Consider the following 24880-nt stretch of genomic DNA (forward strand, 5'->3'; position numbering starts at 1 on the left):
ACTCCAGTGTGCAAGACAAGAGCTAAGAGAAGAGTGAATCAGGAAATTATTCCCAGGGGGCAAAGCTGGTCCCTAATCAAAGAGCATTCTCTGTTTCCAGAGTAGCAGCCCTGAAAATATGTACCTGACCAGATTTCAGAATTGCTATGGATCAGTGGCTCTACACACCTTCCATTTCCTCTTTCTTGAACAGGAGTGTCTATTATAGTTATCGTATCCCTCTTTCACTATTGCATTTTGCATGTATGTGTGAAGGTGAGGTGGGGAGGGAAGATAACTTGTCATTTTAGTTCACAAATCAAGAAGAGCCACACTTGAGCAACTGCATCTGAGTCTCTGAACCTGTGGAAACTTGTCCCCACCTGGACCATGTTTAATGATGAAATCCTGGACTTAGAGCTAATAGTGTAATTGAATAAGACTTTTGGGGTATTGGGAGGGGGATGGTGTATTTTGCATGTGCAAGGGATCTGCACTGTTGTAGCCAGAGACTGAATGGTAGTTGTTTTTCTTCAAAGATGACTCTCCAAAAATTCTTATCATCTCACTATTTGCATGCCTCTTCCATGAAGAAGTGCAGACCATTTTGAATCTGGGCTGGCCTGGTGACATACTTTGATCAACAGAATGCTACGGAAATGGTGTGGTATATTTGAGAAGCTGGATTTTAAGAGGCCTGGCAGCTTCTGTCTTTGTTCATTTGGTATACTCTTGCTGCTATTGAAGGAATTCTAGCCTAATGACAAGAGACTATGAGGGAAGAGGGGCCCAATCATCCCAGTGCCACTGCTGAGTCTAGTCCCCAGTCAGCTCAGCTGACTTCAGCTGAGTAGTGCCAGAAGACCAGCAAAACTTCCACCCAGACGACCTATAGAACAGTGGAAATCAAAACATCGTTATTGTTCTAGGTCACTAAATTTTGGAGCAGTGTGTTACACAGCAGTGAGTAGCTAGAGCATTAAGTACTCCCAACTGGATTTCAGACATTTCTAGGCAAGTGTGGGAAACGTGAAATATGCCAGACAGAATGCCATTTCAAAAATACTTTTTGGTTAGAGGAAAATGAGACAAGTGTTTGCGTATATGGGGGAAAGCAAAGGGACAGGCTGGAAAGAATGGGAAAAACAGCATTGCCTGCTTCAGACTTAGGGCTGTAAGCCTGGACTCCTGACAGGGTCCTGCAGGAAGAGACACAGGGCACTTAGAAATACAGCTTGCTGCCCGTGTAACAAAGAGGGACTTGGAAATTGTGCCAGTGTAACAGGCATTCTCTCTCTTTGTGTGCGGAGCAGGAACACAGCCCCACTCTGGCTCTTTGGACACTGACCACTTTGTGGGTCCTAGAGGATGGTGCCCAGATGCAGATGTTCTTGCCGTGAGCGGGTGGGCTGTGAGGCGTCAGCAAGAGCACTTCTGCTGGTTTCTTGAAAGTGTTAGTGAGTGAGAGAGCGTGGAACCTGAGCAGATGCACTATGAGCTCCTAAAACTCCACTCCCCTTCGCTCTCCTACAACAAGCTGGGTCATATTTTGAGGTGGCTTCATTAGGTTGTGAGCAATGGAGTAGAGAAATTTAGTTATTGTTAACATGACCTTATTTGAAGCCATAAGTTGGTAACTCCTAGAATAATTCAGCTCATATAATGATACTTGTATTTATATACACAATTATATTTAATATGTTATAATATATAATTATATATATTATTAAATATAATACCTTTTTGCAATATCATGTTTCTTTCATACACATTATCTCTTTTAAAAGCCTCCTGACCACCCTGTGAAGTATGTAGGTCAAATATTATTTTCTCCATTTTTAACTGAGAAGTAAACTCATCTTAAATAAGAGATTAAAGGACTTTCCCAAGATTACAAAATAAAAGTGATAGAACCAGGACTTGAATTTAGCTCTCCTAATTCTAGTAATCAGTGGAAGATCTGTGCTTCCCTGCCAGATTGGATGTAATTCATATGACATATAATACAAACTTTGGAATATTTCATCTATATGCATATCAGTATATACATACATACATTTGTGCATTCATCTACACCTGTAAATTTATTCTGAAGACGTCTTCTTACATCTTAGCACAGATGTAAAGAAAAAATATATAAAAACAAAATATTATTGGGATATAAATTACTATTTTGTCATAAGAAATATACCCCCACACAATCTCCTGTAATAAATATATGCTAACACAATATTTCAAAAATACTTTTTCTTACTCTTATGTACTCATTTCTTAAAAATTATTCTTGCAAACACATTTCTAGCATCTAGCATAATTTTTTAGGTATAGTCACTACTGATACAATGTTGTCTAGCAAAAAGGTTACGCATCAACAGTTTCCACTGAAATAAGCTGTCATCAGCACATTTCCTTATGAAATAATATTCATTAAAAATAGGATATTCTCTTAGCTAAAGTGACAGCTCATCACCTTGTCAATTTTCTATAATAATATACACTTTACAATACGGTGCTAACAAGACACAGGGTAGCATTTCAGTCATCTACTAGAGTGTCAAAATGGAGACTAGATATACTACATTCAAAGAAAAGGTGCCAATTAAATGTATTCTGTCTACAGTCAGTGCTCCAGTATCATACAATAATGTGATCTGTATCCTTGTTATCTGATACTAGATACTAGTGTTCCACCACATTCAGTTTCTCTCTCTCTCTCTCCATTTTCTATTAACCCCAAGCATATTTTCATAACCATTACAAGACTTGGCAGGGGGATTACCAAATCAGGGAATGCTGAGATCAAGAGCCTTGGCAGAGGCACAGAAGTGGAGGAAAAAAGCAGAACACTTATAATACGGGAGGAAGTACAATGCTTAAGGTGAATATGATTACAGTCTGTCACAATTAAATTGTAATCTTTACCACTGGTTAGCCATCTGACTTTACACAAATAATGAACTTTTCCAACCCTCAATTTCTTTTTATTAAAATGGGATTCTTTTTTTTTTTTTTTTGTGGTACGTGGGCCTCTCACTGTTGTGGCCTCTCCCGTTGCGGAGCACAGGCTCCGGACGCGCAGGCCCAGCAGCCATGGCTCACGGACTTAGCCACTCCGTGGCACGTGGGATCTTCCTGGACCTGGGCACGAACCCGTGTCCCCTGCATCGGCAGGCAGACTCTCAACCACTGCGCCACCAGGGAAGCCCTAAAATGGGGTTCTTAATTCTACCTCATTGGGAGGGTGTGAGGACTAAATGCTACCATGTTTGTAAAGGGTTTAGCCCAGAGCCTGACATATAATAGAAGCCTAATAAATGCCAGCTCTATTCACAGGCCTCACTTTAAAGATGTCATTCCATTGAGAAGTCAGTTCTGTCTCATTGTTGCACCTCTGAATGCTTTTAAGGGGTTTTTGTCTTTGTTTTTCAACAGTTGAACTAGATATACCTCATTTTGTTTTCCTTTGTATTCAAAAGAAATGCTTGCAATTCATTTTATTAACCGAATATGTGGCTTGAAGTCTTTCATCTACTTCGAAAAATTCTCAAAAATGATGTTTTAAAAAATAGCATCTAGCCAATTCTTTTTCTTCTTTGCTTCTACAACTCCAATTATATCTATGTTAGCCTTTATCCCTGAGACTGGTATCACTTATGCTCCTTTCTGTATTTTCCATTCTTTTTAAAATTTTGTGCTGCAGCCTGATTAAACTTCTATGTCTAATTTTCTGGTTAACTCCTTTATTACATTCTTTTTTCTGTAACATTTTATTATAAAAATATTCAAGCACACAGAAAAGTTGAAAGAATTTTACATTGAACAGCCATATGTCCACCAACTAGATTCTGCCATTAATATTATACTATACTTGCATTATCACATATCTACCTAACCATCTAACTATAGTCATCAATCCATCTTACTCTTTAATGCATTTCAAATTAAAATGCAGACCTCACTACACTTCCTTCTAAACACCTCAGCATGCATACCATTAGCTAGAGTTCAGTATTTGTTTATAGTAGTTTTTATTTTGAGGTAGAATTTATATACAATGAAATACACAAATCTTAGGTATTCATTTGCTGAGTTTTGATAAATGCAAACACTGGTGTACCCAATCCCCTACCAAGATATAGAACATAGTCATCCCCCTAGAAAGTTTCTTCATGCCTCTTCCCAGCCAGTCCCAACTTCCTCACCCATAAGCAATCACTGTTATGATTTTTTTCCACCATAGGTTAGTTTTGCCTGTTCTAGAACTTCATATAAAGTGAATCATACAGTAAGTATCTTTTATGTAAGATTTTTTTACATAATATAATGCTTTTGAGAATTCATCCATGTTGTTAACTATACTAGTAGTTGTATTGATTTCCTAGGGTGACTGTAAAAATGTATCAAAAGTTGAGTGGCTTAAGACAACAGCAATTGTGTCACAGTTCTGGAGACTAGAAGTCTGAAATCAAGGCGCTGGCAGAGCCATGCTTTCTCTGATGGCTCTGGGGGAGAATCCTTCTTTGTTTCTGGCTTTTGATGTTTGCCAGCCATCTTTGGCATTCCTTGGCTTGTAGCTTCATCACTACAGTCACATGGCTGTTGTTTTTCTGTGTATCTTCATATCATCTTCCCTCTATGTGTCTGTCTCTGTGTCCAACTTTCCACAGGGAGTGAGGGGCAAATCCAGCCCTAGAGGGAAATGCTTTGCTTCTCAGAGTCCAGTGGAGAAAGGAGACTCCTGTTCCTGAATGCTGCTCCCTCACCTGCAGGGAGAAGCTGCTGGAAGCTAAAACTTCAAACAAAAACCCTTCTTGCAATTGCATCACAGGTGTTGATCCTAGTCTCTAGTTGTATTGGTTTGTTTAAACTTTGTTTCTGGAAGCTACTCACATCACCCAGGTCCACCACTCAGATTTGGGAGACAAACTCAGGAAAGTCTTTATTTCAGTACTTCTTTTAAAGAATCTTTAAAAAGCAACCAGAAACCTTCCAAACATGTATTTCTTTACAGGAAAACCCTCTTAGAACACAGGCAGCATGCCCTCCGCAGTTTCAGAGCTGGTGTGGACAGCACACCTCGAAGGGGCTCAGCCTAGCACAGCTGTCAACTGCCCGGAGCCCTGACTGGGCACAGAGTGCGAAGTTTTTTTCCTGCTAAAACGTAGTTCCCCTTTAACTAAAAGAGAAAAAGAACAGAACAGGGAAAAAGGCTCCTCTGAGATGAGGGTCTTCCTCGCTCTGGCCTGGTGGCAGACCCAGGTGTGGACATTGTGGGCGCTGGGCCTTGTTGGCAGCAGGGATGGTGAAGCTTGATGGTGGGTGGTCTTCCGTGGTGGAGCCCACCTCTCACTCCCCCTCCTCCTCCCCACCAAGCACCGGCATTGGGCACTTGCTCTGACTTAAGCTCCTCTCTCCCTTGGGTGTTCCTCTCCCTCTCGTGTTGCTCAAAATGATGCTTCAGTTTCAGCAGTGGAAAACAGGTATCCATTTATTTTTACTTTTTCGTTTGTTTGCGGTACGCGGGCCTCTCACTGCTGTGGCCTCTCCCGTTGCGGAGCACAGGCTCCTGAGGCGCAGGCTCAGCGGCCATGGCTCACGGGCCCAGCCGCTCCGCGGCATGTGGGATTTTCCCGGACCGGGGCACGAACCCATGTCCCCTGCATCGGCAGGCGGACTCTCAACCACCGCGCCACCAGGGAAGCCCTATTTTTACTTTTTTAACCCAGAATAAGATGCTAGTGGAGGAGACTACCTTCTAGTACTGGGCCAGCCCCATCACTCTGCTGGGCTGCTATGCTTGCTGCCCCTGGTACATGGAGTATATGGAGTCTTGTGACAGTGTCATGCTGCCAAGACAACTGTCTTACAACAGCTTGGGCTGGGAGAGGTGGGCCTGACTCACCTGGAAGGTGCACCTGGAGATGCAGCCTGTCCGCAGGGCACCCTGTGAGACAGATTTGATGGCACATGCCTGGCTGTTGAGGAGATTCCTCTGGCTGGCCCAGGAGGCCCAAAGCTGTTCTTCTAGAATCCCCCATGACCAGTCTTGCCTTTTGGGGTACCCCACCTGTGGGTGGCCTGTTAGCTTGTCCAAAATACCCCGGTGGCAGCATGGGTGGCATGACCAGGTTGGAGGCGATGGGGACTGTGGAGGCTGGGGTAGGCACTGATCATGCTGATCTGGTCATGGGTCTGGAAGCACATGTTCAAAGGCTGGCCCTGGCTGCTCTGATCATAGATTGATCCCGGGATAATGGCTTTCCGGGGTCACACATGGATGTTGTCATGAAGCGGGCTCCAAGGTTGATGGTGATGACTAGCTTCCTGGGCTTGCTGAGCCGCATGAGGCTCTCCTGCAGATTGTTCAGTGGCCCCGCCCCCAGCAGTTGGTTGTAGTTCAGCAGGTGGTTCCAGAGCAGCTGCATGGACAGGGCCCCTGGGTTGCCCATAATGTGCTTTGGTCAGGGCCACATTAAGTGCCTGGGGTTGGTTAAAAATCCAATGCTTTGGTGCTTACCTGCCCACATGCAGAAGATGATAAAATTGTTCCTGAGCCCCTGAAATACATCCACGCTGCCATTCGCCACCTCTTGGTAGGGCTTGGTGTGCAGGGAGTTACTGAGCTGCATGTACTGCGCTGGTAGGAGCATTGGCCCTCATAGGACATGATGACGGACACGATGATGGCAATCTGGTCCAGCTTGGCAGCTGTCTTCATTAGCTTTGTGGTGATCTTTTCTATGTTTGCAGCTTCTGGCCTGTTAGGTAGGAGGTACCTGACCTGATGATCTCCTGGCCCTGGGTCGCACAGAGCATCTTCACATGACCTGCTGCTGTTCTGACAAGGGTCCTTGCAGAAGATGTTGGACAGGAAGGCACTGAGTGCAGGGTACCTCTGATCCTGGACCTGGAGGCGGATGATGCAGATGGGAAAGGTGCCCAGCACCACCAGGTACTCAAGGAGTGACTGGGACAGCCCAGCCTTGGCTGCCTTCTTGCATATCACCATGAGGCCCAGCTGGCAGTGGTCATCCACAAGGATCAGCTGCTTGGCTCTGAGGACACAGGGACCATGCACTCCAGGGCTCAGTGGCCTGGCTCCCTGTGAAACTGCATCTTGGCAAGCTTCGGTCACCCACATGTACAGCAGGTGACATCTGTGTTCACAAGCAGTTCCCTCTCAGGAGTCTGCTTCAGGGCCAAGTACCGCTTCTGGTCTGCAGAGGACAGCTCCCAGGTCTTGTCCTTCAGCAACTGCAGCTTCTGGAGCTCTGGCATGCTACCTGCGTTCCTGATCTGCTGGTGCAGGGCCAGGATGCACAATGGGGAGCCGAGGACACTGGCGCAGAGCTGCGTGACTTTCAGCCTGGTCAGTGGATCTTCTTGGTCAGCTGATCCTTGGCTATGTTAGTTGGGGCACAGAGTAGCACGGGCCCACTGAGCCAGATGGTAGATGATGGTGGCTGAGGTCACATCTTCCCTGTGCCTAGTGGTCCCTGGATCCAGCTCAGTGGTCTCTACAGCACCATCCTCGGAAAGCCAACCTGAGTGTGGTGGAGGTCTTGGAACTCTTGTGCTGTGAAGTACTTGGGCAGCTGGCACTCTCTGATCACGCCTAGCAGTTTACGGTAGATGTAGCCCAACACGGAGCTCTCCTCCACAGCAGATGTTTTCAACACTCTGCATTCTGTCTAACGAGGCTGACTTCCACATGAAATCCACCTGGAAGTTATGAGTTACCTCCAAGGTACGCCCACAACCACTCTGCAGCTCAATGGCGATCTCATTGCCATAATTATCAGGAGCCTTGATGACGTGGCCGATCCCTTTCCACAGGGGCACCGGGTCCCCTTTGTACCACAGACAAATCTTGTTCCCCTGCATGAGCTGCATGTCTCCTAACCAAATTATTACTAAAGCCTGATTATCAAAGTCAGTCTTGGGCAAAGTGAAGTAGGCAATTCTCTTCTTGTTAAGGCCCAGGTGCCACCTGACAGTGATGTTACCTTGACTCTGGGACTCTTTCAGTTTCTTAGAGTAGTTGGTCTCCAGCTTGACCAGAGGGCCAAATATGTTCTGGTACTGGTAAGAGTCCTCCTACCTGGGGATGATATGCTGGGGCCCTGTCTCCACCCCTGGCTTCTCCAGGTCCTCCAAGGTGGTGGAAGGATTTTCCTTGCAGAGCTACTCCAGCTGGCTCATCTACTCCCTGGTGATCTGTGAGCCCACAGCTGTTCCTGCTCAGAAGGGATTGTGATCAGCCAGGACAGGAAGTAGTGGTCCTGGATCCGGGGTTTCCACTGTGAACTCTCTCATCTGATTTTCTTGAGGCTGCTCTGAGTGGCTTAGGGTTGGCTGCACAGTTGCCCCATGACCCAGGTGGCTTTGGTAAGAATGATGCCAAGGAGGAAGGCCTTGCTGCTGACACAGTCATAACACTCCAGAACCGTCTCCCCCGGGGCCCATCCTTGTGCAGAGTCATCTCTTTGCATTTTGCCCTCAGAGGTGACTTAGAATGTGGCTGCCAGAAGCATTTCCGTGATCTACTGAACCACTCTTGCTGGTATCACAGTAAACCATGCAGTCGGGATCGGGTATTCCCCAGTAGCTGCAGGCATGTATGAGACACCCTTCCTCTAACAAGTATCGTCTTCATCTTCTTTGAAGTTAAACTTGGCCAACTGGCTGGTCTTGCCCACGTTCTCATTCTCGCCTGGTTCTGCAGGATGCGCACGGGTCAGCCCACCTGCGAGTCCACCTGTCCGGCTGCAGCTTCTACACGGACCCGACCTCTAGTGCTGCCACCTTGGGAGGCGCGTCTGTGTCTGGCTGGGGAAGGCGATCTCGGTGCTTTCAAACTCCTAGCCCTGCGTGTGGAAGCCTGGGAGGTTGGCTTTCTGCGCATCCAGGAAGGTGCGCATGTGCGGGCTGGGCGGAAACGCCTCCAAGCTCAAGCGGCTGCCTTTTCGCCGCGCGGAGCCCTCAGCCACGCCGAGGTCTAGGCCGCTGCGTAGCTGGGCAGTATCCAAAGGGTCGCAACCGCGCGAGCCGCGCGCCCAGAGCTGCCCTCGCTGCCCTCGCTGCCCTCGCTGCCCTCGCTGCCCTCGCTGCCCTCGCTGCCCTCGGAGAGACCCGCAGCTCACAGCGACTGCAGGAACCGCCGTCACCACGGCCTGTTGTGAGTACGTTGCTTTAATTTTACCTATTCTGTCGGATGTGAGGTGGTCTCCATTGCATCCTTGATTTCTGATATTATTTTTTGTTTTAGGAGTTCCATTTTATTCTTTTGATATAAATTCTAGTTTTCTAGTTGATTTCTCTGTCTTGTCGTCCATTTTACAGTCATTTAAAATCTTTTTCTGAAAACCAGTATCTGGATCACCTGTGCATCAGTTTCTATCGCCTCCCCCACCCCCTTATTTTTTATTTTGTATACCTGGTAAAGTTTTTATTGAATTACTAAAATTATGTGTAAAAATTACAGGGATTCTTGAAATGTTATCTTTCTCTAAAGGGGATTTCTTTAGCTTCTGGCAGGCAATTAGAGTTGGCGTGGATTACTTTAATTCAAACAGGCTGAGCTGATTCACAGCTGGGTTCAAGTCTGTAAGGCTGGTCTATTTCTGGCTTAACCTCAGCATAGACTGTAGCCCTTGTGGTGTCCAATTGAATACTTGGGGGTTTTATCAGAACCCCATCCTTTTGGTGGTTCTTTAATCCCATTTTTAAAATCTCCGCAGAGCCATGAAACTGAGAAAAATCCTGCATAGTTTCTCGAACTCATAGCAGCTAGTTTCTGTGCCGCTTCTGTGCTTCTCAGCCTGTACTACTTACAAACTGGCAAGTGCCTCAAGAGGAAAAACGGCTTAGACTATTGGGCTCAGTTCTTTGAACTCTTCTCTCTATAATCTTGGCCTTTTAGGTTCTGGCTGTCTTGATGCCCTTGAAGTCTAATTTTAGTCGTTTTAGGCTCATGACATTGCTGAAGTTCTTTAAAAGACTCTTGACTGTTTAAAGCACAAAACAGTAATAATGGGTATGGGGTTTATAGAATATGTTGAATTAAAACGTATGGCTAATATACAAGGAATTGAGTGGGGATTAAGTGAAATTATACCATTGTATAGTTATTGTATTGTTCTTTAATATCTTATGAATTGAGACTGTGTTAAGTTAAGTGTGTGTATTACTATCTATAGGGTAACCATTACAACACATAGGTGGACGCACACAAAGAAGTATTGCTAAAAAATCAATTACATTGATAAAATTGGATAAAAATTATTCTGTAAGCACAGAAGACAATAGAAATAAATGAACAGTAGAACACATAACAGATGGGACAGATAGAAAACAAATACCAAGGTAGTAGAATTAAACTGATCTGAACAAAACCGTAATTCCATTAAATGTAAGTGGACTAAATGCTCCAATAGAGAGAAGGAAATTACAAGACTGGATAAAAAGCAAGACCTATCTACATGTTGTTTACAGGATATATTTTATAATATCTAAAAACACAAATTCAGTTTGAGGAGTGGAAAAAGATATATAAAGTGAGTACATCTATGACACAGAAATTCCATTTCTAGGTATTAAGCCAAGAGAAATGAAAACATATGTCTATGAAAATGTGTATAAGAGAATATTCATAGCAGGTCTGTACAAAGTAATAGCCAGAGTTTGAAAACAATCCAAGAGGCCCATCAATACGAAAATGGGTAAAGAAATTGTAGTATATTTATACAATGGAATACTTAACAGTTAAAAAGAATGAACTTTTGATTGATGAAATGACATGGATAAATCTTAAAAATAGTATCTGACTGAATGAATCTAGACGCAAAAGAGTACTTATATATGACTTCATTTTATATAAGTTCCAAGAACAGGCAGTTCTATACCATGTTAGTAGAAATGAGAAACTGGTTACCTCTGGGGAAAGCAGACTAACTGGAAAGGGGGAATGAGGGAAATTTTGGGAGTGATAGAAATGTTCTGTATATTAATTTCAGTGGTTGTTACCCAGTCATTGTCAAAATCATTGAACTGTATTATTAAGACATACGCATTTTATTTTTTGTGATTTATACCTCAACAAAAAGTATAAAGTGAAGCATCGCTTAAAAACAAATCTGGACTAAGACATTATTTTGTTCGTTTCTTAATAACAGAAGACAATAGGTGCATACAACTTGTAAAAAAATAATGAGGAAAATTGTGTTTCCAAAAATAGAGCTGGGTTTTTTGCCATCTTATTTTAGTGGATCAGTTAGTAACATATAACCAAATATGAGGCTGAAGCCCTTGAAAAATACAGTAGATCAATGAATTCCTTCTTCCAATGATATGGTTTTCACAGAACTCTTGAATTTAGGTCCAGTGCATATGTCATAATACGTGTCCAAAATATTGAATAAACAGGGGAAGGAAAGGGTTTGGGTTTAAAGTGAACAGTGTTTGTGCTTTGAGCTGTACGTTGAAAGTAAATAAAACATTAAATAAGGAAGTCTACTCCCTTATTTAAATGACACATACAATTGTTTTATAATTTGAACCGAAAGAAGATTTAACTGGAGCCTTCTGTTCAAAAAGAATTTAAGACAGTATTATAAATATTTTCAAAGCTTTAAGGTAAAGATGGATATAATGGATGAACAGATAGAGGTTCATAATAGAAAAATGGAAACTAAAAAGGGGTCAAATGGAAATTTGAGAAGTGAGATGAAATGAGGTCATAACAACAGACTGGACAATGAGAAAAGATCAGTGAACTTGCAAATCAATAGAAATAAACCAAACAAAAGCCCAGAGTGAAAAAAAATAAAAAGAGCAGTATTGACCTCTTTATTGTAGGACAACATTGGTATTGAACACACACAGAATTGGATTCACGGAATGGAAGAAAAATTGCATTAGAGAAAAATATTTGGAGGAAAAATGGTGAAACCTTTTCTAAGTTAAAACACATTATGAAAGCTTAATTACTTATTGAATACGTAAGCTCTGTGTGACTTGCAAAGTAAATTTTTCTTATCCAGCAAACTGATATGCCATTTGAGTTATGATTTTAAGCTTTACTGAGATATAGTTGAAAAAAATCAACTACACATATTTAAAGTGTACAATTTGGTAAGTTTTGACATATGAATATACCTCCCACATTTACTTATGCTCATTTGTAATTCCTCTTGCTTATCCTCTCCCTGGTCCCCAGACAACCAGTGCTCTGAGTTCTGTCAGCAAGGGTTAGTTGGATTTTTTTTGGAATTTTATATAAATGGAATGATGCATTATATACTACTTTTGTGTATGGTTTTTCTTTCACCCAGCTTAGTGATTTGGAGGTTCATCCATGTTGTATCTATAATTAGTTCATTCTTTTTTTATTGCTAAGTAGTAATATAATTCTATTCAATGAATTTTTTTATTGATTCAAAATCAATTGATTCAAAATCAAATCTTTATTAAGTCTCCATTGCATCAGAAGTCTTTCCCACTCTTCATTTCTTTATTTTTTAACATCTTCATTGGAGTATAATTGCTTTACAGTGGTGTGTTAGTTTCTGCTATATAACAGTGAATCAGATATACATATACATATGTTCCCATATCTCTTCCCTCTTGCGTCTCCCTCCCTCCCACCCTCCCTATCCCACCCCTCTAGGTGGTCACAAAGCACCGACCTGATCTCCCTGTGCTATGCGGCTGCTTACTCAGCTGGTAGAGCGGAGGGCTGTAGGTGTTTGATTATCAATGAATTTTTAAAACTGATAATACTAAGCTATGGTGATGATTGCCTCAAGCAGAAGGTGAAGAGATTGATTGGGAAAGGCCTAGAGGGAAGTTTCTGTAGTATGGGTGCTGTTTATAGGGTGTACACATATTTTAAACCCCATTGGACTATATTCTTAAGATATGTGCAGTTCACTGATTGTAATTTATACCTCATGAAAAGAAAAGAGAAGGCAGTGTATGAAAAATAACCAGGTGTACTGCCTGATTGCCGTAATAGTTGATTGATATTATCATGTGCTTAGGTCAGTTATCTATTTTTAATGTTTTTGGTTATCCACAAGGACTATCTTTAGATAGTTTTTTAAAGCATTTTCCTGTGATTTACCTCTTCTGTGAATGCTAATTTAAGAAAAGTGTACTTTATGATAGCTTTTATCAAAATACTTTTACTCCCCCCAAGTTGTCTTTATGGAAATAAAATTTATGCCCCAAATTGACTATACCTATGATAATTCCCAATATATTAGAATGGAATTGCTAATGTTAAAGCCTCATTTTAAAAATTTTTTCTTTATCAATAAAGTATAATAAAATACCAAGCATCCCTTATATCAGATAGACTTAAATTCTGTCATAAAAATTGAGATGTAGCGGCTTCCCTGGTGGTGCAGTGGTTAGGAATCTGCCGGCCAGTGCAGGGGCCACAGTTTCAAGCCCTGTTCCGGGAAGATCCCACATGCCATGGAGCAACTAAGCCCATGTGCCACAACTACTGACTGTGCACTCTAGAGCCCCTGAGCCACAACTGCTGAAGCCTGCATGCCATAACTACTGAAGCCCACGCACCTAGAGCCCGTGCTCCACGAGAAGCCACCACAGTGAGAAGCCTGCACACTGCGACAAAGAGTAGCCCCCATACGCAGCAACAAAGACCCAACACAGTCAAAAGTAAACATAAATAAATAAATTTAAAAAAATTGAGATGTTATTCAAACTAACTTGTAAATCAGATAATCTCAATTAAATAGCATATTTTTATTGAATGACAAGTGATTGAAATCTAAGCATTCATTTATTCATTTGAACATTTGTTAGCTACTTACTGTAAGAGTAGATGTACAGTTTTATGTGCTTTACCTACCGTAGGATATCTTTGGTCTTCTCAATATTAAATATTAGCTTCTATAGAAAAGTGATCACATTTTTTATACGGTCTGGTATATATAGCTCAATATTAAACTGTATATAATTAAGCTATATTCAGTATTAGAGTATTATTGAATATACCGAATATTGCACTCAATATTATACTCTATATTAAGCTATATGTAACCTAAGTAAAGGGTGTTCTGTTTATCAGAGCCTCCTGGTGCCTGGACCACCTCTTGTAAACAGTCTTTTCTGTTCCATCTTCAGTTTTGTTTAAATGTCATTCATTATGGCAGAGCAAAAATGTATACTGTAGTGTCCAAGTGTCTTTGAAAAATAATTGCTCATCCAGATAAATCTATAGTGCCCCAGCTTGAGTGTTGCTTCTGTAGGGTTTGGATTATTATGACTTTCCAATTAGAACCTCAGTACTATAATTACCATTTAATTATAATTTATCTCAGTACTTACTCTTCTTACCTCAATATCCCATCATCTGATGCTCTGATGGCAGCCAAAATGGGACCAGGAGCCTCAGTGCTGAGCTATTCTTGTGCTCTGAGAACTCTAACATTACTCTTCTGAATGGAAGGAGCTCTCCAGAGGTTTCTGTTTGGCCCTAAAAAAGATTCAAACTACTTGGCTTATCAGGCCTTCTGAAGAGTGGCCTCTTTTGGTTCCCTGACCTTGCTTCTGCCTCTCTCCCCCTTTGCTCATCACTCCAGTTGCTCAGGCCTTCCCTCTGACCGCAGTGACTGACAAACTCATTCCTGTGCTTGGGTACTTAGAACATTCTTCCTCAGATCTTCACAAGCCTGGTTCTTTCTTTCCTTTTCTTTTTGTCTTTAAATCAAAGTATAGTTGACTTATTATTTTAGCTTCAGGTGTACAGCATAGTGATTTGATATTTTTATATATTATCTGTATGTCTTCTTTGGAACAATGTCTGTTCAGGTCTCCTGCCCATTTTTAATTGGATTTTTTTTTTGATATTGAGTTGTATGAGTTCTTTCTCTATTTTGATTATTAGTCTCTTATTACATATATCATTTACAAATATTTTCTCCCATTCAGTAGGTTGTATTTTCCTTTTGTTGATGGTTTTCTTCACTGTGCAGAAGCTTTTAAGTTTGATTAGGTCCCATTTATTTATTTTTTGCTTTTGCTTTCCTTGCCTGAGGAGATAGATCCAAAAGTATATAGCTAAGACCTATGCCAAAGAGTGTGCTTCCTATGCTTTCTTCTAGGAGTTTTATACATTTAGGTCTTTAGTCCATTTTGAGTTTACTTTTGTATATGGTTTGAAAAATTGTTTTAATTTTATTAGTTTACATGTAGTTGTCCAGTTTTCTGAATACCACTTATTAAAGAGACTGTCTTCCCCATTGTATATTCTTGCCTCCTTCATCGTAGATTAATTGACCACATGTGCATGGGTTTATTTCTGGTCTCTTTATGTTTTTCCATTGGTCTATATGTCTTTTTTTTGTGCCAGTACCATGCTCTTTTGATTGCTGTAACTTTGTAGTATAGTCTGAAGTCAGGGAGCATAATACCTCAAGCTTTGTTCTTTTTACTCAAGATTATTTTGGCCATTTGGGGTTTTTGTGGTTCCATACAAATTTTAGGATTATTTGTTCTAGTTCTGTGGAAAATGTCATGAATATTTTGATAGAGATTGCATTAAATCTGTAGATTGCTTTGGGTAGTGTGGACATTTTAACAATATTAATACTTCCAGTTGATGAACATGGGATATCTTTACATTTACGTGAATCATCTTCAGTTTTATTCATCAGTGTGTTACGGTTTTAAGAGTATGTGCCTTTCACCGCCTTGGTTAAATTTACTCTTAGGTATCTTATTTATTTATTTATTTTGACTGCATTGGGTCTTAGTTGTGGCACATGGGATATTCGTTGAGGCATGCAGGATCTTTCGTTACAGTACACAGTCTCTTTGTTGCGGCGCTTGGGCTTCCCTCTAGTTGCAGTGCTTGGGCTTCTCTCTAGTTGTGGCATGCAGGTTTTCTCTCTCTAGTTGTGGCACGTGGGCTCCAGTGCATTTGGGCTCTGTAGTTTTGAGGCATGTGGGCTGTCTCGTTGAGGCATGCAAGCTCAACGTAGTTGTGGCACATGGGCTTAGTTGCCCCACAGCATGTGGGATCTTAGTTCCTTGACCAGGGATCAAACCCGCATCTGCTGCATTGGAAGGTGGATTCTTTACCACTGTACCACCAGGGAAGTCCCAAGGTATCTCATTCTTTTGATTCAATTATAAAGGGGATTGTTCTCTTACTTTTTCTTTCTAATACTTTATTATTAGCATATAGAAAAACAGCAGATATCTGTATACTAATCTTGTATTCTACAACTTTACTGATTCATTTTTTACTTCTAATAGTCTTTTAATGGAGACTTTAGAGTTTTCTGTATGTATAATAGTATCATGTCATCTGCAAATAGTGACAGTTTTGCTCTGCCCTTCCAATTGGGATGCCTTTTATTTCTTTTTCTTGTCTGATTGCTGTGGCTAGGACATCCAATTCAATGTTAAATATAAATGGTGAGAGTGGATATCCTTGTCTTGTTCCGGATCTTTCAGCTTTTCATGGTTCAGTGTGATGTTAGCTATGGGTATGTCGTAAATGGCCTTTATTATGTTGAGATCTGTTCTGTCTGTACCAACTTTGTTGAGAGTTTTTTTTATCATGAATGGATGTTAAATTTTGTCAAATGCTTTTTCTGAATCTTTTGAGATGATCATGTGATTTTTATTCTTTGTTTTGTTAATGTGCTGTATCATCACATTGATTGATTTGCAGATATTGAACCATCTTTGCATCCTGGGATAGGTCCTATTTGATTATGGTGTATGATGCTTTTTATGTATTGAATTTGGCTTGCTAATATTTTGTTGAGTATTTTATCTATATTCATCAGAGATGTTGGCCTGGGATTTTCTTTTTTGCAGTGTCATTGTCTGGCTTTGGCATCAGGGTAATATTGGCCTCATAGAATGATTTTAGGAGTGTTGCCTTCTCTTCAGATTTTTGAAATAGTTTGAGAAGGATAGGTATTAATTCTTCTTTATATGTGGTAGAATTTCCCTTTGAAGACATGTGGTCCTGAACTTCTGTTTTTTGGGAGTTTTTTGATTACTGATTCAATTTCAGTACTAGTAATCAGTCTGTTCAGGTTATCTATTTCTTGCTGATTCAATCTTGGAAGCTTGTATGTTTCAATTTCTTCTAAGTTGTCCAATATGTTGGCATATAACTGTAGTATTCTGTTATGATTGTTTGCATTTCTGTGATACCAGTTTTAACTTTTCCTCTTTCATTTCTAATTTTGTTTATTTGGGTCCTCTCTCTTTTTTTCTTAATGAACCAGGATAAAGACTTATCAATTTAGTTTATCTTTTCAAAAAGTAGCTCTTGTTTTCATTGATATTTCTAGGGTTTTTTGTTTTTTTGGTTTCTATTTATTTCACTCTGATCTTTATTATTTTCTTTCTTCTGCTGACTTTGGGCTTTGTTTGTTTTTCTTTTTCTAATTCCTTTTGATGATTGTTTATTTGATATTTTTCTTGTTTCTTTAGGTAGATCTATATTGCTATACACTTCCCCCTTAGAATTGCTTTTGCAATGTTCCATAGATTTTGGAAAGTTGTGTTTTTACTTTCATTTGTCTTAGGGATTTTCTGATTTCCTCTTTGGTTTATCTGTTGATACATTTTTAAAAAATAGCGTGTTGTTTAGTCTCCATGCATTTGTGTTTTTTCTATTTTTCTTCCTGTAATTGATTTCTAACTTCATACTGTTGTGGTCAGAAAAGATGCTTGATATAAATTATGTCCTCTTAAATTTACTGAGTAATGTTTTGTGGCCTAGCATGTCATCTATCCTGGAGAACGTTCCGTGTGCACTGAAAAAGAATGTGTATTCTGTTCTTTTTGTATGGAATGTCCTATAAATATCTATTAAGTTCATCTGGTCTAAAGTGTCATTTAAGGTCTCTGTCTCCTATTGATTTTCTGTCTGGATGGTCTATCCATTGATGTAAGTGGAGTGTTACATCTCCTACTATTACTGTATTCCTGGCAGTTTCTCTCTTTATGTTTTTAATATTTGCTCTATATATTTAGGTGCTCTTATATTAGGTGCATGTGTATTTAACATGTTATATTCTCTTCTTGTATTGACCCAGTTATCATTATATAATGCCCTTCCTCATTTTTTCATATAGACTTTTTTTTAAAGTCTACTTTGTGTTATATGAGTGTTGCTCTCCTGGGTTTCTTTTCACTTCCATTTGCATGGATATCTTTTTCCATCCTCTTACTTTCAGTTTGTGTGTGTCTTTAGCTCTGAAGTTGGTCTCTTGTAGGCAGTATATAGATAGATCTTGCCTTTTTATCTAGTTAGGTACCTTACATGTTTTGGTTGGGGCATTTAGTTCATTGACATTTAAAGTGATTATTGATTGGTATGTAATGGTTGCCATTTTGTTACTTGTTTTTTATTTATTTTGTAGTTCTATTTTTTTTCTTCTTTTAGCCTGTTCCCTTGTGGTTTGATGATTTTCTTTAGTGTTAATGTTTGTATCCCTTTCTCTCTAATTTTTGTGCATCTGTTGTAGGTTTTTGATTTGTGGCTACCACGGAGTTCATGTGTATTGACCTATAATTGTACTACTTGTTTTAAACTGATAATTATTTGAGTTCAAATCCATTCTAAAAGATCTGCATTTTTACTCCTCCCCCACGTTTTATGTTTTGATGTCATATTTTATATATTCATGCCTATCTCTTTACTGTCTATTGTAGTTATAGTTGACTTAAAGAGTTCTCTATTTTAACCTTTGTACTAGCTTATTTAAATTGTTGATGCACTGCTTTTCTATATATTTGCCTTTACCAATGACTTTTTCCCTACCTCCATTTTCTTATTTCTTGTTGTAGCCTTTTCTTTTTCTCTTAAAGGAGAACTTTGAACATTTCTTGTAAGGTTGGGTTAGTAGTCATTAATTCAGTTTTTGCTTGTCTGGGGAACTCTTTATCTGTCCTTCAATTCTGAATGATTACCTTGCTGGGAAGAGTATCCTAGGTTGTAGGTTTTTTCCTTTCAGTAATTTAAATATATCATGCCACTCCCTTTTGGGCTGCAAAGTTTCTGCTAAAAAAATCAGGTGATAGCCTTATGGGCATGCCCTTGTATGTGATTATTTTTCTCTTGCTGCCTTTAAAGTTCTTCATTTCTAACTTTTGCTATTTTAATTATGAGGTGTCTTGGTGTGAGTCTCTGGGTTCATCTTGTTTGGGTCTGTTTGTGCTTCCTGAACCTAGATATTTGTTTCCTCCTTCAGGTTAGTGAAGTTTTCAGCCATAATTTCATCAAATACATTTTTGGTCCCCTTCTTTCTCTCTCTTTCTTCTGGGACCCCTGTAATGAGAATGTTAGTATACTTGACGTTGTCCCAAATGTTCCTTAACCTATCCTCACTTTTAACGATTTGTTTTTCTTTTTGCTGTTTTGATTAGGTGATTTCCACTTTTCTATCTCCCAATCGCTACGCATTCTTCTGTATTGCCTAATCTATTGTTGATTCCTTCGAGTGTATTTTTCATTTCAGTTATTGAATTCTTCATCTCTGACTGGTTCTTTTTTATATTTTCTAGTTCTTTGTTGAAGTGCTGATTATGTTCATCTATTCTTTTCCCAAGTTAGGTTAGCATTTTTATTACTATAGCTTTGAATTCTTTATCAGGTGAATTATCTCTGTTTCATTAGGAATTTTTTCAGGGGTTTTATCTTTCATTTGCAACATGTTCTGTTTTCTTATTTTGTTTAACTTTCCCTCTTTGTTTCTAAGAAATTAGGTGAAACAGTTACTTATCGCGGTCTTGATGGTATGTCCTTTTGTGAGAGTGTCCCTGTGTGTTCTGCATGTGCCTAGTGGCTTTGGTGAGACAGCTGTATCTGAAGTCATCCTGGACCACGACTTCCCTGGGGTGCGATGGCAGCCGCTGCCTTGGTGGGAATTTGGTAGGGTTTGAGTTGGAGGGGCTATAGCAGAAGCCATTTGAAAGCTGAGACTTCCCCTAGGCTGAATGGTAGTCACTGCCCTATTGGGGTTGAGGCCAGTGCCCATGCTGCTGGAACAGGAGCTCTGAGGGAGGTGATGGCAGACTCTACCTTGGTTGGGGGCATGTCCAGTGCCCAAGGGCTTGGGGTTGCACTTGTGAGCTGGTTCCAGTTTTTCCCTGGTTTACTCGCCTTGGTTAGAGGCTGGGTTGGGGCTGCAGGCATTTGACCCACACTACTGAACTTGCTCTTCTCCTTGCCAAGTGCTCATAAGTGGGCACATGCTGGCAGTGGCAGTCTCTGCCCTGACCCATGGCAGGCCCCGGCCAAGCTGGTTCACCTCCTTCCTAAGTGTGCCCAGGCACATGTGCTGGCAGTGGCTGTGGGTCTTGACTAAATTGCTTCTCTGCCCCTCCTCTCAGACTCCCTGTGGCTCTTTCTTTACAGCCTTAGTTGTAGAAGAGCTGTTCTGGTGGTCTTCAGATGGTTCTCAGCAAGGGTTGAGATATCACCACTCCCTGGGATGATCAGCCCTGGGTGGCAGGTGATTACATTGGATAAATTTGGCCATTGAAGGAGCAATGTTTTGTTCCTTCTGGGAGAGGCACTTACTCTAGATGTAGGTTTGCCTTTCCTGCATGCAGTGCGTCTTCAGTCAAAACTACCATCTGAGGACTCACAGATAAGGCCTGGGTGGGGGAACTGTGGGGACCTCCTGGGGGTGAGGAGTGGGACAGGGGGCTGGTCCTCTGTCTTTCCTCACATGGAGACCCTCCTTGCCTCCACTTCCATCCAGGCCCTGCCTCATGTCCCAACTGGGTTTAAATAGCTCCTCCTCCAGGAAGCTGTCCTTGATGTCAGCCCCTACCCCCACCCATTAATGGGATGGCTCTTTCCTGTTTTGTGTATCAAACTCTCCCAACAAGTGTAAGATCCAAGGGTTAGAGCCAGAGAGGGTCCTGCTCATTGGGACCCCTGATTTCTACACCTCCCTACAGTGAGACCACAGCTGCTCACCTCTCTCCTTTTCAGAAAGTTGATCACCTTGCTTTGGAAGGCAGACAGCCAAAGTCTGTCAGAAACAGACCTCTGAGTCCATAACTAGCCCCCATCCACACCCCTTCTCATACCGCACTACTGCCAGGGCCCAGCAGGGGACACACACGCCCAGAAGCAGGAGTTGGACCTGGGCTTGGCTCTGGGCTCCAGAGATGGGGCAACAGGGGAACTGAGGCCAGAGATCTTCTAACTCAACTTTCTCTGATGACAAACGGGGTGACTCAGACCTTAGGCAGGAAGGGACTCCCTCCTTTCTAACCACAGGATCCCCCCCACCCCACGCCCAGGCTCACTCACCTCCAGATAATCCTCCATCACAGTGTTCAGCTGCAGCAGGTAACAGGAATGTGTTGAGGAAGGGGATGCAGTCCTCTGCCATCAGGGTGGGGTTGGTAATGAGCGCCCCCTCTCAGGTGCTGCAATGGACCCTCCACTGATAGCCCTCACCCTCAGTCTCCTGGCCCAACCTAGACTCCCACATGGAGCAGCTGGGACCCTTAGTAGCCTCCTCCAAATCTCCCTCCTGTCCCCTGCCAGAACACCAAACTTCCTCTAGTCGCCTCTCAGGGCTGGCTTTTGGCACATTCCAGGCTATATGGTTCCTGACTCCTGCCCACCCCGAAACCATCCTGTACCTAGCTCTTCCAGACCCTCCTTCTGGTCACTTCCAGAGCAGTCAGTTCAGGTTCTCTGGCACCAGGATGAGGGCTGGAGAAGGTAGGGAGAAGTAGGTCCACACATCCACAGATTGAGGTGGACCTACAATGGAGATAAGTTTCCAGGGGATGGTACAGCCCAGCCTCCGCTCTTGTCCCCAGGGTCCTGGGACCTTACCCACAGTTCTTTTTCACTACTTTCCTCCTGGAGTGGAAGCCACAAGGCCTCGCTTTTCCATGGGAATCAAAAGATGTGTGAGATCCAGCGTTTTGCCGGTCCCAACCCTCTTGTACTGTCCCACCCTGTTCTGTAGAGGCAAGAGGCCCTCCTTCCACACCCAGAGGCCACTCACTGTTTCAGTAAGTCCTGTGGTTCATCATCCTCATCAGAAAATAGGAAGATGCCTCCAGATGTGTAGAAGCCTATGATGGCATCACATGTGATGTACGTGGACAGGAGCTGTGTATGGTATCTAGTGTGCAGGTCCAACTCTCTGTCTAGTATTGAGGCCCGGGGATTGTGTCTGCTTCATTCACTGAGTTATGTTAAGTATCTCAAAAACTGGCTGCATGTAGTAGGTGCTTGATCTGCATTTTTGAATGAATGATCTCCAAGCACAAGCATCCCAGATATCTGGGTGGTCCTGGGGCCCCTCTGCTGCTTCCAGAGGTCCCTCATCTGGCAACACCAAGGACAAGGATCAGATCAGCTAGAAGAAATCTCAGTCTCCTTGACAAATGGAAAAACGGGGTGCTTTCCACGTGCTTTTCCACACTGAGAAGGGCCAGAGGTTATTGAGGCGTGAGGCGGATGTGTTTTAATGGGGGAGGGAGAAAAAATAAAGATGGACAACCATAAACATGGATGGACCTAGGGGGTTTCACTTATATGTGGAGTCTAAAAAACAAAACAAATAAGAAAACATACAAAACAGAAACAGAGTCACAGATACAGAGGACAAGTATGTCGTTGCCAGAGGGGAGAAAAGTGGAGGGAGAAGTAGGTGAGGGCAGTTAAGAGGTACAGACTTCCAGTTGCAAAATAAATGAGTCACGGGTATGAAATGTACAGTGTGGGGAATAAAGTCAATAACTATGTAATATCTTTGTATGGTGACAGATCTTAATAGACTTGTGATAATTTTGAAATGTGTAAAAATGCCAAATCACTACATTGTGTAACAGGAACTAACATAGTATTGTAGGCCATTTATACTTCAAAAACAAATGAACAAACTTATAGAAGAAGAGATTAGGTTTGTGGTTACCAGAGGTGAGGGTTGGGGAGGGGAAATTGGATGGAGGCAATCAAAAAGTAGGAACTTCTAGTTATAAGATAAATAAGGATGAGGATCTGTATATTTTGTATCTGTATCAGGTGATAGATGTTCACTAAACTTTGGTAGTCTTTTCATGATGTATGTAAGTCAGATCATTATGGTGTGGACCTTAAATTTAAACAGTCCTGTATGGCAATTACATCTCAGTAAAACTGGGGAAAAAAAGATGAATAACCATAGTGTGACTGGAAGCCCTTTCTGAGAGCTAGGTACCAGGTGAGCACCTGCCATGGGTGATCCATTAATCCCCACAAGAACCCTTTGAAGTTTATCCTTTACCATCCACTTTTTAGAGGAGCAAACTAAGGCTCCGATACATATGGTGACATTCCCAAAACATACAGTCGGCAGTGGGCAGAACCACTACTGTGCCAAAGAGGCTGGGGACGCTCACCTCGTGAGCAGCTGGTCTAGGACCTGTTGGCCTGTGGTGAAGGCCGGCTATGTGAAAAGGAAGGTGGTGATGGAGATACTTCTACCTGGAAAGGCTGGTACCATGGACCCCGGCAGCTTCTCCATTGCACCTTCCTGGGGGGTGCTTACATCCTGTAGGCATTCTTTAGGTTAAAAGTGAACTCATCTTCATACTGGATGGGGCAAGGAGGGACATACAGTCAGTAGCATCACCTTGAACTCCTAGGGGAGGATTGGGGTCTGGAGCTCACCCAGGAAATCCCAGCCCCTCAGGGCCACGTGCAATGGGAGGGGCAGGAGTGCCCTCGCTGAAGAAAGTTCTGGCCTTTAAAAGTACAATTTGAGTTTGGTGGTGGGGATGGGGGTGCATGCTTAGACACTTGTTACTATCTGGGCATGTTTTTAGCTGTGGAACACCTGACCTCCCTGTATTAATAGTCTTTATTAAGAGAATTATCCCAGTGAGTTCTCAACAAGCATCCCCATTATAGGGATGAAAACACAGAGGCTTAGGCATGTCAGATGGCTGCTCATGCAGGTCAGAACCCAGAACCTTCCAAGTCTAGGGCTGCATGAAATTTTATCTAAGCTACAGTGGCTTGATCTGCCCCTCACCCAGAGGGAATGGGTCTGGGGAAAACTTATTCCTCCCAAGTTTGGAAACAGTGTGCAGGGCAGACAGACTATGAGAGCCCTGCTTACTTCAAAAAGAAGACACTGAGTTTTCTTTCTTTCTTTCTTTTCTCTTTCTTTTTGCATTAAACGGAGTTTTGGGAACCTCATTTTGGAGATCCCAGATTTAGCAAAAGGACAAAATACAAAGATACTCATTGACTAGTGTAAAGTGGGAACAAATTGTCTCTAATTGCCTAGTGTATAGTGGAGACACATTTTTTTCTGTAATACCCTGTGGCTATGTGAAGAGTGACTCTCTCCCCTCTGATGCAGCTGGTGGGGTGAGTGGAGGTCCAGATTTCCTTTGGGAGTGGGACTGTGGGCCACTCTAGTGGGAAGACTCTGGGAGGGCCCTGGGGGGAGAGGGGTTCTGAGATGAGATTCTGCGATACCCGGTCTTTTCGGGCTCTCGGGTGTTGGGACCCCTCTGTGCTGAGTCTGACCTCAGACCTGCCCTGGTCATTGTTGGTGGCCTGATGCATCTGCCCCCTGCCAGTGAAATGGAGAAGGTAAACCCATTGACCAGCTCCTCAGCAATCTCCTGGGTGGAACTCTGTGAAGGCAGTGCTCAAGTAGCCAGGCCAAGAGGCATCATGGACCTGCCTGGACCTTGCTAGAGGGGGAAAGCTGTGGAGAATTCCAACCTTCATACATTGCTGGTGGGGAGGTAAAGTGATGGAGCACGTATGGAAAACAGCTCAGTAGTTCCTCAAAACTTAAACATGGAGTTACTCTATGACCCTACAATACTCTTACATATATGCCGAAGAGAACTGAAAACATAA

At 42.1% G+C, this 24880-nt stretch overlaps 1 pseudogene; it reads right to left on the reverse strand.

The window, feature by feature from the left end:
* Positions 1 to 5083: 5083 nt before the first annotated feature.
* The window catches only part of LOC112407768 (regulator of nonsense transcripts 1-like), a 126692-nt pseudogene continuing 106895 nt past the window's right edge, over positions 5084 to 24880 (reverse strand).

Source organism: Neophocaena asiaeorientalis, unplaced genomic scaffold (assembly GCF_003031525.2).
Source record: "Neophocaena asiaeorientalis asiaeorientalis breed wild unplaced genomic scaffold, Neophocaena_asiaeorientalis_V1.1 scaffold149, whole genome shotgun sequence".
Lineage (NCBI taxonomy): Eukaryota > Metazoa > Chordata > Mammalia > Artiodactyla > Phocoenidae > Neophocaena > Neophocaena asiaeorientalis.